Genomic DNA, 21,868 nt, shown 5'->3' with positions numbered 1-21,868 from the left:
TTTTTTTTTTTTTTTTGCGGGGTGGGTGGAAGGATGAAGAGGGATTGCAACTCTATTATAGTCTGATTTGCTCAACATAAAAATAAACTATCCATCTCACAGTAGAATTGTATTATTGGTCTTTTTTGCCTTAGTTTTTTGTTTTAAAGTTATAGATGGATACAATATCTTTTTCCCCATTTTTGAGCAATTTTCTTTAAAAATTCAACAACATTTGTTAGCTCCCTAAGGTTCACAATGTGCTCTGGGTCAGTGGCTGCAAAATGCTGGTCTCTAAATCAGTACTAGCCTGGGTTTGCAGGGTTATGGGGTACCTTAACAAAAATGTACATTTCCTATCACCACACATAATGTTGACATTCAGTATGTCTACAGTGGGGATATGATGCAGTATTGCTACTATAGATTTAATGAGGGTAATAACTGCAATTTTTAAAAGTAAAAATCAAGAAAGGTTTCTAATAGAAGGCAGCCATTTTCCTTCCTCAGTCCTGTGCACACCTTACCTTAATCACTAGGGACCGCAATTATTACGGTTATTTCAGTTTTTTTTTTTTTTAAACCTCTCCTAGTAATTACTTTCATGATTATTAATAATATATTTGTATCACTGTTTACTAAAATTGCTAACTTAAAATTTCACCTGTTGACTTGCAATCATGAAATATTTATGAGATATTATTTGATAGGAGAATGACTTTACCTCCTGGTAATCATGCTCCTTATTTATTATGGAAATCCACCTGTAACCATTTTTTTTTTTTTTCCACAAGGTTGGAATTGTATTTCATCCAACACAAGCTCCAGGAAACTACAATTATTAATACATTTTTGTGGCATGATTCCAGACTCCAGCATGAGAATGGAGTGAACTCTGTGGAAAGCAGAGTAGAAGTATAGAAAGAAAATAGCCTGTTGTGATACAATTTGAGCCAAACAATCATCTCTCAGTAACCTGAAATTCCACTTCAGACTTTGTTTATGAGCCCTTAAGTTGAAATCAGCCCAAGAATCCCATTGACTGTTCTTTTGGATAAACACAGAAATTGATCTTTCTGATCTTAAAGCTTGAAGCCTACATTTGTTTTATCTGAGTTTCTTCCTCAGGGAAGGACCTTCAGCCCTCTCAAAAATGTATCAAATAACTGAAACTCACCAGATTACCACAACCAGACAATGAGATGTGGACCCCTCCTTCATCATGATTGCTTCCATGCCCCTCCCTTGTTCCTGTTTTCTTATACATTGTTACATATCTTCACTGCTATATAAACCCCTGGTTTTAGTCAGTCAGAGAGATGGATTTGAGCCTGAGTTCCCATCTCCTCAGCTGCAGCACCTGATTAAAGCCTTCTTCATTGGCAATACTTGTTGTCTCAGTAATTGGCTTTCTGTCCAGCAAACAGCAGGACCTAGACCCTGGTGTTTCAGTAACAATGTTATATTTATTTTTCAGTTTGAATTGGCTTTCTGAATTAGTTATAAGGTGGTTGAATTGAATGACTTAATATTTGACTTTATTCCTTTTTTTATTTTTTGATGGAGGCTTGCTCTCTCGCCAGGCTAGACTGCAGTGACGCGATCTCAGCTCACTACAACCTCCACTTCCTGGGATCAAGTGATTCCCCTGCCTCAGCCCCCTGAGTAGCTGGAACTACAGGTGCATGCCACCACACTTGGCTGATTTTTTGTATTGCAGATCAATGGAAACCTAGGAATGTGGTTAGAGGGAATAAGATTAGGGGTAGGATAGAAAGATTATAAAGAGTTTAGGAAGAATCTTTTGGGAGTGATTTACATCTTCATTAACTTGATTGTGCTTATGGATTGATGTCTGCATACATGTATCAAAATGCACCTGAAATATGTGCTTTATTGTATGTTAATCATATATCAATAAAGCAGTTAAATAATTAACACACTAATTTGAAATTTTCCCATTTCTACCTTAACTTGAAAAATAATCTAGAAATATAATACCTCCAAAGTGATAGAGACATGTTTAGTAAGTCACGTTTAAGTTATTCAAGAATTTTACATTTTACTAGAAAATATTGATTAATGACATTTTATTTAATTCTTACCAACTAATATGATTTTAAATTTGACATCCCATATGTAAAAGTATTTGGAATTCTGTACTCATATTACAATGTAATAAAATAAGATTATGTGGACTTTCACACTGTGAATGGGATTTGGTCAAATGGTCATTAATCTAAACTACATGAATTTTACTTCTCTCTTTGGTGTTAATTCAATGCATTGAATCTTGTTGAAACTTTAAAAAGAAAGAATGAACTTTTATTAAGAGCCTTCGCCATCAACCTGGCTTCCATACTGTAAGTAATCATTGATACAATCTTTTGCCTGCATGTCATTCTTAAGGCTTTTATAACTCTCACCGAGTTCATGTTGAAAAAAGTAGGCTACACATTGACATTAATGTGAGTCATACACTCAAGAGTAAATCCTTAGCTTTTTTTTTAATGCCCCTAGTTCTATTGCCTAAAACCAATAGAAAATATAAATCTTGCCCTGTGCTGCTTTTATTAGTCCTTTATTCTCCTTCAAAGGTAACATTTATTCCTTTATTTCCTGAGGTATTTGTTCTTTGTAATTCATGTTAATTTTTCTGATCCATATCAAGATGCCTTATATTCATAAACCTGAATTTTAATCCTTACTTATTCAAACACTAAGAACAAGTTGTCATCATAAAAATATTATTTTGCCTTTTTTCTGCATTATTTTGTTTACCGCTTGAAATTTATGCATCGTTATTTTCTAAGCCCCTGTTTTATTGCTGGTTCATCCCATTCAATACCACCACCTTACGATGTTTCTTTATTTTCACAGTGTGATATGCAAAACATAAACTCATGACAGATGTTGTAAATTTGCCTAATTTGATTTGGGGAAAGAAATTGGGTCATTTATCTTAGTAAATTCAAAACATGGTTTCAGTTAAATATTTTTTTTTTTGTAAACATTAAAAACTGAGACAAGCCCTGATGCCCTAGCTTTTTAAAATTTTCCCTGCGACTCCACTACTGCATGATTAGAGAGGTTCTCTGTGTTCAACAGCACTGTTCACATTATTAGTATAGATTTTTATAAATTATAAAGCTTCATGATATCTAACAATCACAGGGACTGTTGGCAGTAACTTATGATGTGCACTCATTTTCTTTTACAAGATTGGCATTGTTTCCATTTATTACTAAATAATGAATTGCTTAAAATCCACCATAGTTTATAATTATTCATTCACTCATTTATTTTTCTTAATTCAATGTTTATTGATTTGAGTGAGGAGGATGTTGAAGATGTGGCATTAAATAAGCAGCTATGTTCAAATCGTCTAAAATACCATCTGTACCTAGAGAATAATTCTATTTGGAACTGAATCCCTCACCAAAAAGCCTATTAAAGCCTTCATACATGTCTACAAATTTCACAAATAGTAGCCAAGATAAAAAATGTATAAACGATTGGAAGATACAGGTCTGAGTGTGGAGTCTTTATAATTTGTCATCGTTTTGGATGCATGATGACCTCAAGGAGATACGACAGCTTTGGGTGAGACTGCTTCCCAATCAATCCCCAGAAAAGGTGAGATGTGTAAGAGGTCAGATTCAATGCTCCAGGCTAATGGGTGCCAACAAATAGGAGGCAACTCTGTAAAATATTTAAAGAGATTTATTCTGAGCCAAATGTGAGGACCATAACGCATGACGCGGCTCCATGAAGTCTTGAGAACATGAACACAAGGTGGTTGAGTTACATTTAGGAAGGCAGAAGTTATAGGTAGAGACATAAATAAATAAATATATGGTATACATTGATTCAGCCTGGAAAGGCAGGGCTTTTTAAAGTGAAAGGTGGCAGGTGAGGGGAGAGGGTTGGGGGGAGACATCCAGGTTACAGGTGGATTCAAAGATTTCCTAACTGATAATTGGTTGAAGGGGTTAAGCTCTTCCTGAAAAGCTGAAATCAGCAGAAATAAATGTTTGTAGTTAAGATAAGTGGGAGAGGGGAGGTGGTTTAGAGGCCAAGGTTCTTATTATGTAGATGAAGCCTCCAGATAGCAGGCTTCAGAAGAATAGATGGTAGATGGTAAAGGTCTTTTATCAGACTCTAAAGGGTGCCAGACTTTTAGTTAAATCTCTCCTGGAACAGGAAGAGACCTGAAAGGGGAAGGGGACTTTCTACAGAAGAAAGATTTCCTCACAAGAGACAACTTTGCAGAGCCATTTCAAATTTTGTTCAAAGAAATATATTTCAGGGTAAAATACTTTGATTAATTTCAGGGACTTCTATCTGCCATGTGATGGTATACCAGAGTCAGGTTGGAATGTGATGTCTTATTGCTGTAAAAAGCCTGTTCTCTAAATGTTAAGATTTCTATTTTAATGCTAATGCTGATCAGTTGTGTCTGAATTCCAAAGGGAGGAGAGTATATAATGAGGCATGTCTGACCCCTCCCTTTTCCATCATAGCCTGACTAATTTTTCAAGTTTTCTTTGGAATGATCTTGGCCAAGAGAAGGGGTCCATTCAATCAGTTGGCAGGGTGCTTAGAACTTTATTTTTGTTGTACATGGAGAAATAAGGTTCTAATTTCTGGTTGGGGGAATCTGGGTAGTGTATGAATGACAGTTGTCAACCAGTGTGGCCTCTCTTAGCCTTGGTGCTTACCTGGAATATTTTGGCTTTGTTGCACATATATAATTTGGAGGATTTATAACTGGGTCCTGTGTAATTCTTGAACTGTTCACTAGTTGAGGGTTAGTGAAAAACAATCTTATGCTTTGTGTATTAATTCCATTAGAATATTTAGTAGACGATTATCTCATAATAAATGTGAAAGGAGAAAAACTACTCAAAAGCTATTAGCTCAAGCCTTTATTAAAATATTGCAACATGAAACACAGTTCAAGATGACTATATTGTGGGAACCAGGTAGATAAATATTTCGTAAGACAGAATTGGAAAGGCCAGATGTAACTGCCCATAGACAGAGCTAATTTATCTAGACAGGGGAATGGCAATAGAGAAAGAGTTTAATTCATGCAAAGCTGACTGTACAGGGGACCAGAGTTTTATTATTACTCAAGTCAGTCTCCCCCAAAACTTGGAGATTGAGGTTTTCAAGAATAATTTGGTGTGTGGGGGGTCAGAAAGTTGGCAGAACTGATTGATCAGGTCAGAGATAAAATAATAGGGAGTCAAAGTTGCCCTCTTGTGCTGAATCAGTTCCTAGGCAGAGGCCACAAATCCAACTGAGCCAGTTTATCAAGACCTGGGTAGTGCCAGTTGATCCATCAAGTGCAGGGTCTGCAAAATATCTGAAGCACTGATCTTAGATTTTACATTAGTGATGTTATCCCCAGGAGCAATTTGGAGAGGTTCAGATTCTTGCACCCTCCAGTTGCATGACTCCTAAGCCATAATTTCTAACTTTGTGGCTATTTTGTTAGTCCTGCAAAGGCAGTCTAGGCTCTAGGCAGGAAGGGGGTTTGTTTAGGGAAAGGGCTATTGTTATCTTGGTTTCAAAGTTAAATCATAAACTAAGTTTCTTCCAAAATTAGTTTAGCCTACACCAGCAATAAATAAGACAGCTTGGAGGTTAAAAGCAAGATTTGAAGGCAGTTAGGATACATCTCTTTTACTGTCTTAATTTTCTCAGTTATGATTTTTGCAAAGGCAGTTTCACAGTCATAGTTCAGTTTTATTCCAAGAATTATTCACTGGCAAGTTCTGGGAAATTATGACGAAACTGAAATCATGTTGCTCATGGGATAAGATGTGGGAAGAGCAAGGTATGGCCCTAGTTAAGCAGCTATTGGTTGATCAATTTGAATTTAGCAAAAGGAGTGGAAAGAAACAGTGGAAACTAAGTTCTTGTAAGGATCAGTACAACGTTTTAAGTCCTTCTCTTTGGCCAGCATTGGCGTAAAAGATAACATGCTAAGGACAATTGTCAGAGTCCAGATTTCCATTTGTGCCTTCCGGTATCTTTGGAGATTGTGGAGTCTTGAGTGGGTTCAGCTGCTCCTTATGTGACTTATATTTCTGTGGTCACTGTAATAACCTGTCCAGAGGGTGGCAGTTAACAGGTATTTAGAGCTGTGTGTAGGACATAGTGTAGAACTCTGAAGCCTCGAAAAACAAGAACTAGAATCATTAGCAGTCTTTGAAAGGTTGTCCATCCAGCCCACCATTTTACCTGGTTTTAATCATAAAACCAAGTTCCACCCTCCATCTGGATTCCTTGATCCAGGTGACCCAGAATGTGGCAGAATAGCCAGGTTGTCAAGGTTTGTTTCCTTTGTGTCTCATTTTGTATCTGATTAGTGAAGTATTTTCAAAATAACAGAGTCGCTTGTAGAAATCAAAGCGTTAGTATTAAAGGACGGCATTTTTTGAAGTTTTTAAATCCTCATTCATTAATCTTGAATCTAAATTCATAAGACAGGAATAAGACAGCTAGAAGAAGAAGAAGAAGTGTTTGGTGGTCACAGTGATGCAGCAGTCAAACTGTTAGCAGCAGTGAATTCAATGGGTCTTCAGCAACTCAATTCTTGCCTCCTTGGAGGATAGAATTCAACCAAGGGACATAAGGCAGAGGGAGAGACTGAGGCAAGTTTTAGGGGAGGAGTGAACAGGAATGAAAGGAAGTACACTTGGAAGAGGTCAAGTGGGCAGCTTGAGAGATCCAAGTGCCCCAGTCAACCCTTGACTTCAGATTTTTACACACTGGATGGTTCTGAGGTTTGTGTTTCTTCTCCCTTGATTTTTCCTTGGGGCAGGCTCTGTGCATGTGCAGTGGACTACCAGCACTTGAGAGGGGCCGCATGTGGAGTGTGTTTACAAGTTGTGTGCATGCTCCTTTGAGGCATTTTTCCCTTACCAGGTTGAACATTCCCGGAGAAAGGTATTAGGCCAGTTACACTCCAACATTTTGCCTCTTAGTGCACATGCTGGAGCCCACTTGCCCAATTCCAGAGATCTTATCAGAAAGCTGCTCATCACCAGCTTCAGGTGTTTTATATTTATTGGGAGACTGTCTTTCCCTGGCACTGGCTGCAACCAATTATTATTTTAGAGAGACAGTTTAACAACCACCTGAGCATCACCTGATGGTTGCCTGACATTCCTGTGGGGCAGGGCCTCTCCTGTCCATGTCTGCCAAGCTACCTACTCTAACAAAACAAGAAATATTGGGTAGAAGTTTTCCACCTGTTGCTTCATCAAGGTTCTTTGGAAAACAGTCCCCTTTGTGATGTGCCTGCTTCTGAAGAATCCTGAGAGATTCTGTATGATAGCTGCCATTGGTATGGAGATGCTGGAGATGCATAATGACTTTTAACTGAGAGATGTGACCCGAAAGTTCCATTCGGTGAAGTTTTACTGTAGTATTTATGATTGATAGTGCCTGATAGTCTTTTTCTGTGGCCCAAGAGCATTCCGAGGTTGATGTCATTTTTAGCAAACCAGTAATCTTGGCAGATCATGCAGGATTCTCTTATTTGTCTTTGGAAAAAGCTGAGTGCAACTGGATTTGTTGATTAAAGATTTGGATATACAGCATAAAATCTCTACAGCAATTCTCAATTTTGGAAACTTTAATTTTGGGGTAATATGTATTCTTTCAATTTCCATTGATGACTTAAGATGATAAGAACAGTTGAGTTCTGGAAGATGAACCATATTTTGCAAACTCCTTGGCTATAGTCCCTATAAAGTTGGTGCCTCTGTAACTGGATAAGTAAGTTGATGTATCCCAAGTTAAGAATATATAGTCTAGAAAAAAAAATTAAGCTAGTGCTAAGGTTGTTGTTTCTTGAGAGGGAAAAACTGCCATCCAGAAAACAGACAATAGTTAGAAGATATTTATATCCATTTGAATGTGACCATGTATAAAATGTATCTTCAAATGTTCAAAGCCTTCATTTAAGCCGTTAGTCCTGTTAATGCTTCACCTTTACAGTTTTGCTAGTGTCATTCATTTGGCATGAAAAACACGTGCCAGAAACATCCTCAACAATTTAGAGTAAAATTGCCAGTGTTTTAAGCTTACAGCCAATTTTTCTCTTAACTGTCTATTCAATACTATATGTTACCCAGCATTATCAAGGTGAAAGAGTGAAATCCTCTCATACAAGACAGCCTGGAGAATTAAGTTACAGTTGATGATTATTCTGTAAATAGCAACACAGTGTTTGTGATTATCTGGGAATAACACTTTGTAAAGCACCAATCCCTAACCTTTTTGGCACCAGGCGCCAGTTTCGTGGAAGATCATTTTTCCATGGACAGGGTCGGGGTGGGGGCGATGGTTTCAAGATGATTCAAGTGCATTATTACATTTATTATGCACTTTATTTCTACTATTATTACATATTCATCATAAGGTAGAATCAGTGGGAGCCCTGAGCTTGTTTTCCTGCAACTAGACGGTCCCATCTGGGGGTGATGGGAGACACTGACAGATCATCAGGCATTAGATTCTCATAAGGAGTGTGCAACCTAGATCTCTTGCGTGTGCAGTTCACAATAGGGTTTGCACTCCTATGAGAATCTAATGCTGCCACTGATCACTCGCCTGCCACTCACCTCCTGCTGTGCAACCCAGTCCCTAACAGGCCATGGACTAGTACTGGTCCATGGCTTGGGGATTGGATGCTCCTGTTGTAAAGAGTAAGAACAGACATGGGGACAAAGCTCCCTGGACTTGCCATTTACATCACGAAGCCACTGTATTTGCCACTGATTGTCCCTGACTGAGATGTGCATTAACATCACAAAACAAATGTTAATAGGGAGAATCATTCACCAGGTTTGATGCTTGAACATGAATATGTTTCCTTAACTTGAGAGATAAGAAATATTGAAGTGATTTTTACAAATACATTTTATGTGCATATAGTGAAACTATGAAAACTGAGCTTCTCTTAACTGAGATTCTTTTTCCCATTGCATGTTAAATTATATAAACAACAAGTTCCCATTTTAGTTACATTTATTAAAATTAAAGAATGGAGAATCCCAAAGCATTTTATTATCCTTCTGTTTTGAAGGTAAGAGAGCAAATTATTTTGTTATTCATTGGAATTTCAAAGACATTCAAAGATATCTGGGAGAAGTAGGCATGATCCACATGAGTCCACTGTTAGGACAACTGGAAATGCGTATCTGGTGACTCCTGGACCCACTCTATTGGCCTCTTGGTTGAATTTAATCTGATTCTTTTGCAGCAAAGAAAAAAAAATGCTGAATATTATGCCTTTTCTGAATTCTGAGAGTTCTTCTAGTGAATTATTTGAATCTGAGGGTGGTCTTAGGAATTCAAACTTGCAGCTAGTATCAAAAGTGAGAGCTGTCTTGGGGACTGCCAAACTTCATAATATGTAAAACCTAAAGTATCTGTGACTTTCTTGAGTTTCACAACCAATGTAGAGTATTTAGAAAATTTAAAGCATGAAAATCTTGACCTTGGTATTGAATAAATTAGACTTAGCATTGACATTAATTTTATATAATAAAATGTGGAAGGAAATATACAATATTCTAGAGAATACCCTTATTATATACTAATTCTAATTTGTCAAAGGATTCATGTATTTGTTCAGGACTATTAAGAACCTACATAATTCTCAAATACAATTTATAAACCTCTGAATTCATTAAAAGTGTTAAAGATGGCTGGAAGTGGTGGCTTATGCCTGTAATCCCTGCACTTTGGGAGGCTGAGGTGGGCAGATCATGAGGTCAGGAGTTCAAGACCGGCCTGGCCAACATAGTGAAACACTGCCTCTACTAAAAATACAAAAAATTAGCCAGGCGTGGTGGTGGGTGCCTGTAATCCCAGCTACTTGGGAGGCTGAGGCAGGAGAACCTCTTGAACCCAGGAGGCGGAGGTTGCAGTAAGCCAAGATCACGCCACTGCACTCCAGCCCAGGCAACAGTGTGAGACTCCATCTCAAAAAAACGAAAACAAAACAAAACAAAATTCAAAGACTTTAAAAATCATGTTTATAAGTTCCATCCTTTTTATTCCAACTACAGATCTTATAAATAGCAAGAAAGTCTGTAACTAGATTATATTTTGTTGTTGTTCTTATTGTTGCCTTTTTTTACATGGCCCATACGTTTTTAAGCAAAACAAATGCAGTTTAATAATTTTTAGCACTTTTTTCAAACTTTGTCTGAGCTAGATATTCTTAGGATACACACATAAAGACAAAAAACAAAACTTTGATCATTAAGTCTCTAAAATTCCCCCAGAGAGAAGAAAAGAGTGGGAGAAGACAAAAGGAAAAAAGTAACAGGAAAAGTAAGTGGGAGCTAGCTTCAGTTAAATACTAAATTTTCATCAGTAAAATGTAATTATCTTTCCTCTTCAAGGGCGAAAGATTAGATGCAGGAAACCCATTTCGACACAGACATACACACTCACACACACACACATACACACAAACATGAGATTTATACAGTTGGTTGAAATAAGATGACCTCACTTATATAATCTCTTTCTTTTAGACAAGAAAGAAAATCTCATGGTTTCTCCCTTTTATGCCTCTGAATGAACAATTTTCTTTACGTCAAAAATTCTTCAAACTGATCATTGGAATTATAAATTGTCCTTGGTGAGCTTCATGTCATATTCTATGTTTGGTGCTGTTCACATCAACATAAATATTAATAAGCAGTCAGAGGGCCACTGACTTCATTGTCTACAATTCTAGTGGTGAGAAGCAAACACGTGCTACCGCCCCTCCATCACAAACAGAACATCTTTATCTCACACATAAAAGCCCCTATCAGTGACAATAGTAACAACATAAAATGTGAGTGGCACTCAACACAAAATGAAATATTTCCAAGCAGAATCAGAGCTCATCTGGTGTCTAGCCACACCGGCCCCGGTAGGGAGAGAGAGCAATGTTGCTTCAGTGCTGTTCTCCTTCTTCACTAAAGTATCCAGTCCAGGTAATGGGAATCTGGTCCTGATCCAGTTCTTCTCAAAGGAGAATCAATAGCAAATGCCATTACCTCAAATTAAATAAACCCATTGCAGCATGACAACAGCTCAAGGTGAATGGCTTTCAGAGCTGACAGCATAGATTGGGAAAGGACAGTTTTTCTCTGAGAGCTGTTCTCTGAATCCTTGGAAGGTATGAAAACCTGGATTTGTTAATTAGACTGTAGTATTCAGGGGTAGCAAGTTTTGGGGCATCATTTAACAGCTATTGTTGGTCAATTTGGATTTAGCAAGTGATGGGAAGTACAGTAGAGAAGATCTTGCAAGACATATCTTAAAATGAACCCTTGATTTTCCACTTCAAAATATGGTGCTCAGATTTCTTCAGCTCTGTTAATGGTAATTGTATTAGCCCATTTTAATACAGCTATGAAGAAATACCTGAAACTAGATTATAAAGAAAAAGAGACTTAATGAACTCACAGTTCCACATGCCTGGGGAGGCCTCACAATCATGGAGGAAGGTGAAGGAGGAGCAGAGGCATGTCTTACATGGCAGCAGACAAGAGAGAATGTGTAGGGGAACTGCCCTTTATAAAACTATCAGATCTCATGAGAGTCACTCACTATTATGAGAACAGCAGCATAACCACCCCTTATGATTCACTTACCTCCAACTGGGTCCCTTCCATCACACATGGGGATTATGGGAACTACAATTCACGATGAGATTTGGGTGGGGAGACACCAAACTCTATCAATAATCCAATGTTTTAATAGTATATGACAGTAGTCTTAGTGTGATCTTTGCTTTTGCTGTTTGTCTTGCTTCTTTAATCCAACATATGAACAAATTTTGTCAGCTCTACTTTCAAAAGTATGCATACAATCTGATCTGACAAGCATTCAGCATATTCACTTACTGTTTAATCCAACACTCTATCATTTCTTATTTGGACAATTTTAGTAGTTCCCTAACTGGCCAGCCTCACGATTTTATTTCCATAAAGTAGTCAGAAAAGTTCTATTAAAATATGAGTTAGATCATATCATTTCTGCATTCAAAATTGCCCTGTTGTTTCCCATCTCATGAATAATTAATTCAAAATCCTCATCTTTTGCTCTAACATACGATTTGGCTCTTGGCTACTTTTCTAATTTCAACAACTACGAATTTTATCCTTTTCTCATGTGATCTATCATATTGTCATTCTTTGAACAGTCCAAAGACATCCCTGCTTTCCGCTTCTTTTCTTTTTTTGAATATTTGAATATCTAGCATTAAACAATAGATTAACTCCTAAAATCTAATGTTATCAGCAAATAATTACTTAGTATAATAATAATGATAGGCACATAATATACTTCTAGTACTTCAATATAGACGCTAATTAAAATTTATAAAAATACAAAAAGGTATTACTAATCAACATTTTACAGGGGAGAAAAGTGATGTTTGGAGAATCTAAGTAATGTGCACAGTATTATCTGACTTATAATTGGGTGCTCAAGATTCCATAATATCTGATTGTTTCCTGAATCATGTTGCACAATAACTAAATATTGTGCTATGCTACAACTGAGCAAACTGCAAAGGCTATTTGCAACTATCAGAAATGTAAGACAATTTAGAAAAGTGCATGATCACTTTTATGACGTATGCGTTCTCAATACCTGCTTTGTCAGATTTTCTATGCATTAAGTCAGTGTCCTGATGAAATTTCATTGAAACTAGAAAGTTATCTTTAATCATATGTATATATCTATACCATTAAGTTATGCAAATGAGCATATTATCACATTTTCCAACTTACATCCATTAGTACTTCATATAGATACTACACTATTTGAGCTCAATTTCCACTCATACTTCTTGTTGAAATTAGGCTTATCTTGTTAAACTCTTAGCACATTTTTTGTAAGACTTTTCTAAAATCAGAGGGGATGGATGCTGTGGCAAGGGACAGGAAGAAGAAATGCCCTGGCACATAATCTCCTCCAACTGCCCGAGGCGACCTGCCGCCATCTTGACCTTTCTTTCCTTGGGTCTCGCCATTTTGAAGAATCCAGGCATCTCCTAGGCACATGAAACATTCTTGGTTTTTTCCTTCATTCCCTGTTCCCTTGGCTTACTTTTTGGTGCAAGCATATTTTGCAGCTCCCAGAAGATAGGGTTCCTCCCTGCTAAACATTCTGGAAGACACAGAAAAGTTGAGAAATTAAATCATCCAGTGGTAACTACACTCATAAACTCATTTCTTTATTCACTACGAATGTTTTGCAGCTGCTCCCACCCTGGTTCTGGCACTGAACGCGTCAATGGATCTTCATGAATCGGGGTATCCTAGATCTCTTTATATCTTTAGTTTTACATTTTCAGGATATTGTCACAATTTCATTTCTCCAACTCTTAAATTTAAATATTCATTTAGCAACCATATTTTCAGTTTTTCTTAATTTATTATGGCAATTTTATTTTTAATATCCAAGAGCTCCTTTCCACAGCCTATTGTCTCATGACAATGTATATACTGTTCCTTCCCCTAAAATGTTCCAAAGTTATTAAGTGAAAGGTTGGAAATGATCTGGGAAGTCTGCCCTCAGTGTGTTGTGCTCTATGACATGCTGCACTGAAGGTGTGGTTCATAGACCTTTACAGGTATGCTAAGACTTTGAACCCTATTCTCCATGCAGAGGGGCCTCAGTAAAGTATTATATACTGTGTCCCCACCAAATCTCACCTTGAATTTTAATATTCCCCACATGGTCCTTGGGAGATACTGTTATACTTAGAGGTTTTGTTTCATTTTAGGAAACTTATTTTATAAAATCATTAGTGTTTCCTGTGAGTTTTAATCTCCTTTCTGCAGAGAGGTAGGTTCTTCTTTCATGTCGCAGTGTTTCATCAAATGGCCAGAGAGTCTTCTTTACTCATTCATATTTAAGAACAGGGCAATGCAAAGGCAATTGCTAAGTACAGAAGTCAAACTTAGTGACTCATGAGCTTTAAAGGGTGAAGATCTGGAGAAATGTCTAAACACTAGCTTTCATTTATTTAGAACAGAGTTTCTTATTTCTTCCTGAGTATTATTTCTTGAAAGAATAATTCTCCAATTCTTGTCCAGGGTGGTATGTCCCCAGGCACTCAGTTTTTGTGAAGGTATGGAATGTGCTATCTCTTGGGTGAGTTTTTGATTATTTCTGCCTGAACACATCAACTTGGAGCCATGTATTTTCTGCCTCCTCAGTCTCTTAGAGTTGCAGTCCTATGAGTTCTCTGGGATATACTTCCTCCAACTTGTTTCATCTATTTGTTTTTTGAATTATAGACGTGTGTAAAACTATCTTATATCCTGATTTTCTTCGATTTTTATGTATCATTATGAGTTTATAATAAACATACCTCACAATTTCACATAATTTCATGGTATCTTGGAGGCAAGAAGAGATGCTCATATGTGGTTGGTCTGGCATCCTAAACTGGAAGTTTTATTTATTAAATATGTCACTTGAAGATTAATTAATTAAATTTGTATTTATTTACTGTTCTTAATGATTAGAAATTTTATTACCAAGTAATGATTTTGCTTTAGAAATGTGTTTATCAAATTCATCCAGAAAATAAATCAGGTTTTGGTTTAATACTAAAATAACAATTTGTACAGATTTCAGATTAAATGCCCTTGAAAAAGTTTATATATCTTTATGCTGCAAATTTCAGCCTCCAATTCTCAACATACAGACTAGTGCGTAGAAAAGACAGAAAGACAAGTGAGTTCACAGAAAGACAGTAATAGTTCTTCTGGGTCTTTCAATGGCAACAGCACCAATAATAGCATCAAACAATTGACTCTACCCAAGCTCTCTTCCTTCTGATTGGAGCATCTGTCTCTCTTTTATTATTGCTCTGCTGCTTTGACTGAGCTCAAGTAGTTTTCACAATATGTACAGCAGTTCTTACAATGATAACTTTTGCTTTTCTTCTTCTCCTGATGTGCCAGTATTTAACGAGACTCTGTTCACATCAGAAAAAGATTTCCCTGGGTTTCCGTGGATATTTCACTACTGCTGAGTTGTTGTTATTATCTCTGTCTGTCATGCTCATCCTCATCTGGGTTCTCACTGGCCATTGACTTCTCATGGACGTCACTGTTATTGCCTTTGTCTGCCTGCTGGGTCTCAAAGTCCCCTGTCTGCTTCTCCCAGGGCTTTTAATCTATGATGTCTTTTGGGTATTTTTCTCAGCCCACATCTTTAATAGCAATGTCATGGTGAACATGGCCATGGCAGCTGGCTGAAAATCCCCTTTACGTTCTGTTCTGGAAGCTCAACCTGGGGCCTGGTGTTGAGCATGATGTTCCTCGCCTGTCTCTGCCTGGAAAACTGGTCTTCCCACATTCCACTGGGAGCCACTTCCTCATGTTGGACATTGGAGAGATTGTTATGCCTGGTCGTCTGCTATGCTTTGACTTTTGCTATGACGATTACAAAAAACAAGCCGTGGGGACTCCTGTGGTGGCCCTGGACCTGCCAACATCTCTGGGCTCATGCAGAAGGTCTTTTACTTTCACTGCACCCTCATGGGATACTTTGTAGATCTGCTCGCTGCTACTGTGGCCTCTCACATTCACCAGGCCGCCCAGCCTGGTGCCATTTACCTTATTGACACTCTGTTTGGTGCCATTTACCTTATTGCCACTCCTCACGATGTATTTAAAGGGTGACCTCCGGTGGATGTGGTCTAAGCTATTCCACTCCAAGACCAGTAAGCTCCCGATTCCTGGAAGTATGATGGATCACGTAGAAAGTGACCAGATGCCCATGATAGTCCTTTTCTCTCAACTTCTGGTTTTGTTTCCTCTCAGAACTGGCCTGGTATTCAGAGATATACCTGTTAAAGGAACTGCTGGGTGACTGGGTTTCACATTTAAAAGGAGCTTGTTTGCAGGACAGAAGTGCTGGAGCCCTGTCCTTCTCTTTCTGCAGATGTAGAGGTGGACACCCTTCTAGAGAGACAGGCCTCTCCCTGGTGCTGCTTCCTCCCTTTTTTTTATGGGTCTGTGCTACATGGTTACTTTGCGGTAGAGAGAGATGTGACTGTTTCAAAACTGAAAACAAGGAGTTCTTCAGACCTTTTGACCACTAAAAGGATGAAAAAATTAGCAAACCAAAATTCCCTCAATGAACCCTCAAAAACTTTGGGACCAGTTTCCCATGGAGATTCTTCTTTCCTATTTTTTGATTTATTACATATTTTCTGTGGTATGAATGCTTTCTTTCTTTTCTTTTGTTTTTGAAATGCTTTTTTTTTTACTAGACCAGAAAACTGATCAAATCTAAATCTGGACAAACTAGAAATAGAAAGTTTGGGTGATAGCAATACACTCTATAGACACATTCTAGCATCACTTCCACTTACCAGGTATCAGAGGATCGTGGTGCCTGCAAATGCGTGCTCCTACACTCCAACACACAATTACCCAAGACTCGGTAATTTATAAAGGAAAGAGGTTTAATTGACTCACAGTTCCACAAGGCAGGGGAGGCCTCACAATCATGGTGGAAGGTAAATGAAGAGCAAAGTTACATCTTATATGATGGCAGGCAAGAGAGCTTGTGCAGGGGAACTTCCGTTCATAAAACCATCAGATCCTGAGAGACTTACTACCATGAGAACAGTATGGGGGAAACTGCCCTCATGATTCAATTATCTCCACTTAGCCCCACTCTTGACATGTGGGGAATATTAAAATTCAAGGTGAGATTTGGTGGGGACACAGTAAATAATACTTTACTGAGGCCCCTCTGCATGGAGAATAGGGTTCAAAGTCTGAGCATACCTGTAAAGGTCTGAACCACAGCTTCAGTGCAGCATGTCATAGAGCACAACATACTGAGGGCAGACTTCCCAGATCATTTCCAACCTTTCACTTAATAACTTTGTTACTTGTGGCCAGGTTTTTACACCCATCTCATAGGGTTTCATAGGATTTAATTAAGGTAATTTTTATCACATGGCTTTAAGTTGTTTTTTCAAAGTAATGTCAAATAGGACATCATTTGATTATCCAGGGAACTCAATTATTGATACAAGTTAGCTTTTTCTCTGAAACAGAAATGGACACTCAATGACACAACAATAAAATTAAAATAAAAAACTGTATAAAAATAAAAATTCACCAAGAATTATTATTTATATTTAAAATTAGCTCAATCCCATGACATGAGATGGAAGGTAAATATAAATCAAATCATGATCTCTTAAGTAAATAGAGAAGTAAAAGCACTTATTATTTGCCTATAAAAGTTGAAGTTAGATGAGGGAACCATTTACCCAACGCTCCAGAAAAGTCCTTGCTAGGTGCTTAAAATAGGACTGTAAGAAATATGTGAGAGAGACAGAGAGAAAGATTGTAGAACAGAATCTGAAATAGATACATGCTATTCCTTTCAAAATTTTCTGCTGCAATGTTATTTTTAGACAGAATTACCATTTACAATTTTGTAATTCCTGTTTATAGTGTTTCTCAAATGATTATATAAATAAGTTTAAAGTAGAATTATTTTAGAAAATTGGGGTAAATCACTCTCAGAACAATTAGGTCTTCAATATTTATGTAACAGCTAACTCTAGAGTATTCCAGTATTCCCCAAAAAAATCCATAAAGTAGGGAGCCGTTTGAAAATATTATATAACAATGGAAAAACCAAAGGATATGTTTTTGGGGATTAGTGGCAACTAACAAAATAATTGACAAAAGATGTAGTAATAAACCATAATGCCAATAATATAACCTTATTTACAAGAGTCTGATATGATGGTAAATGCAATTATTCTCAAAATTTTAGACAGGAATAACTAAAAACATTACCATCTCTCTTTAAAACCAAGAAAACAATTTAGAAAGGGAAAGCAAAAAATGTCCAAATGTAGATTATAGTGTGAATAAAAAATTGTAAATACTATATAGCTCCACTGGATTTTGAAAATAGAATAATAACTTGTTAATTTCACATTGTCCTATCTTAGTGTGTGTAAAATATTATCATTCTCCAATTCATTTTCAGACAGATTTTGAATAGTGGCCTAAATATCCCTAATTGTGCTGGCTTATATTTTATGTCATTGTAGGGAAGGAACAGTATATACATTTCCTATTGCTGCAGAACAAATCAGGAGAAATGTAGCAGCTTAACACAAATTTAGCATCCCACAGTTTCCATAGGTCAGGAGCCTCGCTTGTTTTGGATAGGCCTTCTGCTCAGTGTCTCATAAGGCAGAAGTGGGTCCCAGCTGGATATATCCTCATCTGGAGGCTCTATTAAGGAAGAATCCACTTCTGAGACCTCTCAAACTGTTGGCAGAATGCATTGGCTACTATATGACTTAAGTCCCTGTTTTCTTGGTAGCTGTTGGCTGGGAATGCTCTTAGCTCCTAGCGACTCGCGGATCCTTGGCATGTGGTTTCTCCATAAGCCCCGCCCACAATATGGCAGCCTTCTTCAGTGCCCGCAGCAGATTCTCTCTCATGCTCTAAATTTCCTCCTTCAGATAAAGCCAGGCCCACTCAGGATAATTTTTGATGAACAGAAAGCAAACATATCTGGTGTCTTAATTTCACAAATATTCTATTATTTGAATATTTCTTTTCTTTTTTTTTGAGACAGCATCTGGCTCTGTCACCCAGATTGGACTGTAGTGTGCGATCTCGGCTCACTGCAAGCTCTGCCTACCGGTTCCCGCCATTCTGCTGCCTCAGCCTCCCGAGTAGCTGGGACTACAGGCGCCCGCCATGACGCCCGGCTAATTTTTTGTATTTTTAGTAGAGACGGGGTTTCACCGTGTTAGCCAGGACAGTCTTGATCTCCTGACCTCGTGATCCGCCCACCTCGGCCTCCCAAAGTGCTGGGATTACAAGCATGAGCTATATTTGAATTATTCAAAAAAGAATATTGGGGTCTGTCTCAAAATTTTGCTGCCACAGCCTGAGTAGGGTAATTGTAACCTTAAAAAGATTTGGATATATACCCAAAGCAAATAAAAATAGTTTTGTGAAATTCAAGAGCGACACATTCATCAAAATAACTGACAAAAAGTATAATTTATAACCCCAAATTTATATGTTTAAAGAATATAGTAAAGCTTAGAAGTATAGCTTTCAATTTAGTATTTAAAATATGTTTTAAAAAAATAATGGGAATTGATAAATTCATATCTCAATGAGGTAAAATCATTACAGAAGTAAATTCCCTAGAGGGAAAATTTTTATAATTCGTATTTTGATAAATTGTTTATCTTCTTGCATCACTCTGGTAACCGGTGTTCAAAATGGTAATAGGAAAACTAAAGACTGTAGAATCTAGTCCTCCAGCATATTTATCTATTTAAGAAAACAAAATGTTATATTTTATTCTAAAATACTACATGATAATAATGACTCTTTAACTTAGGTAATTGAATATTTAATCCATTGATATTCTTAAAATGTTTCTTTCCAAACAGACTACTTTTTTTTCAGTTTGGTCTTCTTTCAAATGTAACCATACTGTTATTTTTTTGTTTCTGCATTTTTATATTAATTGCAGTTTATTAATCAATATTGATAAGCATTTCAATGGGTATCAAGATCATTTGATTTGAGAAGCATTAAATCACCCGTTTATTAAGAAATGTTTCTCTTATAACATACAATGTATGTTACTTTAAATAATTTGTTGGGATTTTAACATGCTACATGAAAAGAATAGCATAAAACATGAACTTGATTAACCCATGACAGCTTATTCTCATTTTCTGTATTCCCTGGAGAAATGCTGCCTTCCATCCATATTCTGTGTCTAGTTCATGTTCAATAAAATCAAATGTGGCATTGCTTGTTGTCACTGAGCCATGTAGGTGCCTGGGTGGATGCCTGATCAAAAAGCTGCTAGGAACCTGCAAGAAGGAAGTAGGCTGGGAAGATTGGGAGAAAGTGCTAGAATGTTTATAATAAAAAAGAATGTAAAGTTAAACAGATAAGGCTTAATGAATGTATCCAGATATCTCCAAAATTGTAACTTTGTTTTGGAAGAAAGTACACTTAGTCAACTTAAAATTTCAAAAAGTTTCATTCATTTCATCCAATCATTGATGACCATGGTTCTACTGCTTATTTTCCTACTTTTCAGATGGATATGACTTTTCTTGCCACTGTTCTGTTTCACCCCATTCACATGTTTATTATTATTATTATTATTATAATTACAGTAGTCCATCTGACTCATTTTCTAACTTTCTGTGATCATTATTTTGCACAGAAACAGATTAAATGAGAAAAAAATGAACGTACTGTAATGGTGAAAGAATAATGATAAGAATGATTTCTTTAAATAAATTAAATATGTTTTACACACAAGCATTTATTGTTCTTTCTGCAGTATCCAAATTTTAAGGGAAAGGAATAATGCATATGCACATGATTCAACCTTTGTTTCTTTGTCAGGTTAAGTAGAATAGCAACAACAACAACAGCATTTCGGTTAGTTTAGTTCCTCCCACTTGAGGTAAGGTAATGTATTAGAAGGGAATGGGAATGGGCTCAGAAGTTAATTTTGGTCCTATCATCCAAAGTTTCTGGGTTTTGACATTGAAAATGTTATTTATTTAATTTCAATATTTCTATTATTTTCAATGGGAAAGTAGAAATGCGTATGTATCTTGGAAAATTGATATGATTAAATTAGGTAATAAATTTGGAATAGCTGTCCTGATGCCTGCCTTGCAGGAAGGCACTCCATGAGTGATTGCTATCCCTTAAATTGCTCTAGAGGCAATTTTATGGTGTCCTCATTGCTATAATAGTTGACTAATACAACTCTAGTGTCTACTAGTTAATGTATACTCTAAGTACAGATCTTTATTCTTAATTTACAAAAGAGTTTGTATAGGAAAGAGTTATATTCTTTCTTTTTTATTAACTGACTTCTATAAAGTATTAACGACTAACCTTGTGAAAGTGTTAAAGTACTTATGAAAATGTCTAATTTATTCCCAAGGAGCAATCTGTTTGCTTAAAGAATCTGCTTAAACAAATGACTTTATTAAATAACCAAATGTTTCTAAAAAGAATGGTACTAAAGAGGCAATACAAAGAATATTAATTACAAAATTTTCATTTTAGCCCACATGGGGAAAAATAAAATGGAACAAGAAAACGGACATAGAAAATGCTCAGTCTGTTTGGGTTTTACCTTCCAGACATTGCAGAAAACTTAACACATAAGAACTAATAGCATTTAAATTATAATTTACCTTCTCCTTTTAAATCATCTCTGGATAACTTATAATACCAAATATGAAGTGTTATTTAGTTTTATAGAGAATTTTAAATTTGTATTTATTATTGATCTATCGTTATTTTCTATTTTTTAAAATATTTATTTAAAATATTTTCTATCCACAACTGGTTGAATCCGTGGAAGCAGAAGCTGTGGATACAGAGGGCTGACTTTAATACATATAAGCCAAAAAAGAAACATGAAAGAAAAAAAGGAAGATAAAAGCAGGAAAAGTAATAAAACATACAGAGAAAAGGAGAGAAATCAAAAAGTCGAAACAAAAAAGAGAGAAAGGAATAAGGAAACAGAAAATTAGACAGAGAAGGTGAGGAATAGAAGGAAGATGGAAGTTAGGAAAGATGGAAAATGGAAAGAAGTGAGGAAGAAAAATTAAGAGGAAGAGGGAAGGAAGGAGGAAAGGGAGGAAGGGAAGGAGGGAAAAAGGAAGAAAGGAAAGGAGGGAGAGAGGGAGGGAGGGAAGGAAGGATGGAAGGAAGAAGAGAGGGAGGGAGGGAGGGAGGGAAGGAGGGAAGGAGGGAAGGAAGGACGGAAGGAAGGAAGG

The 21,868-nt window shown here is 36.8% G+C and overlaps 1 pseudogene; it reads left to right on the top strand.

Annotated features, from left to right (window-relative positions):
* Positions 1–13,606: 13,606 nt before the first annotated feature.
* LOC108516524 (signal peptide peptidase-like 3 pseudogene) lies at positions 13,607–15,781 on the top strand (annotated as a pseudogene).
* Positions 15,782–21,868: the final 6,087 nt, after the last annotated feature.

Source organism: Rhinopithecus bieti, unplaced genomic scaffold (genome assembly GCF_001698545.2).
Source record: "Rhinopithecus bieti isolate Rb0 unplaced genomic scaffold, ASM169854v2 scaffold_35864, whole genome shotgun sequence".
Classification (NCBI taxonomy): domain Eukaryota; kingdom Metazoa; phylum Chordata; class Mammalia; order Primates; family Cercopithecidae; genus Rhinopithecus; species Rhinopithecus bieti.
The sequence above is the reverse complement of the archived record's forward strand: the minus strand, read 5'-3'. Positions and strand labels throughout refer to the sequence as shown.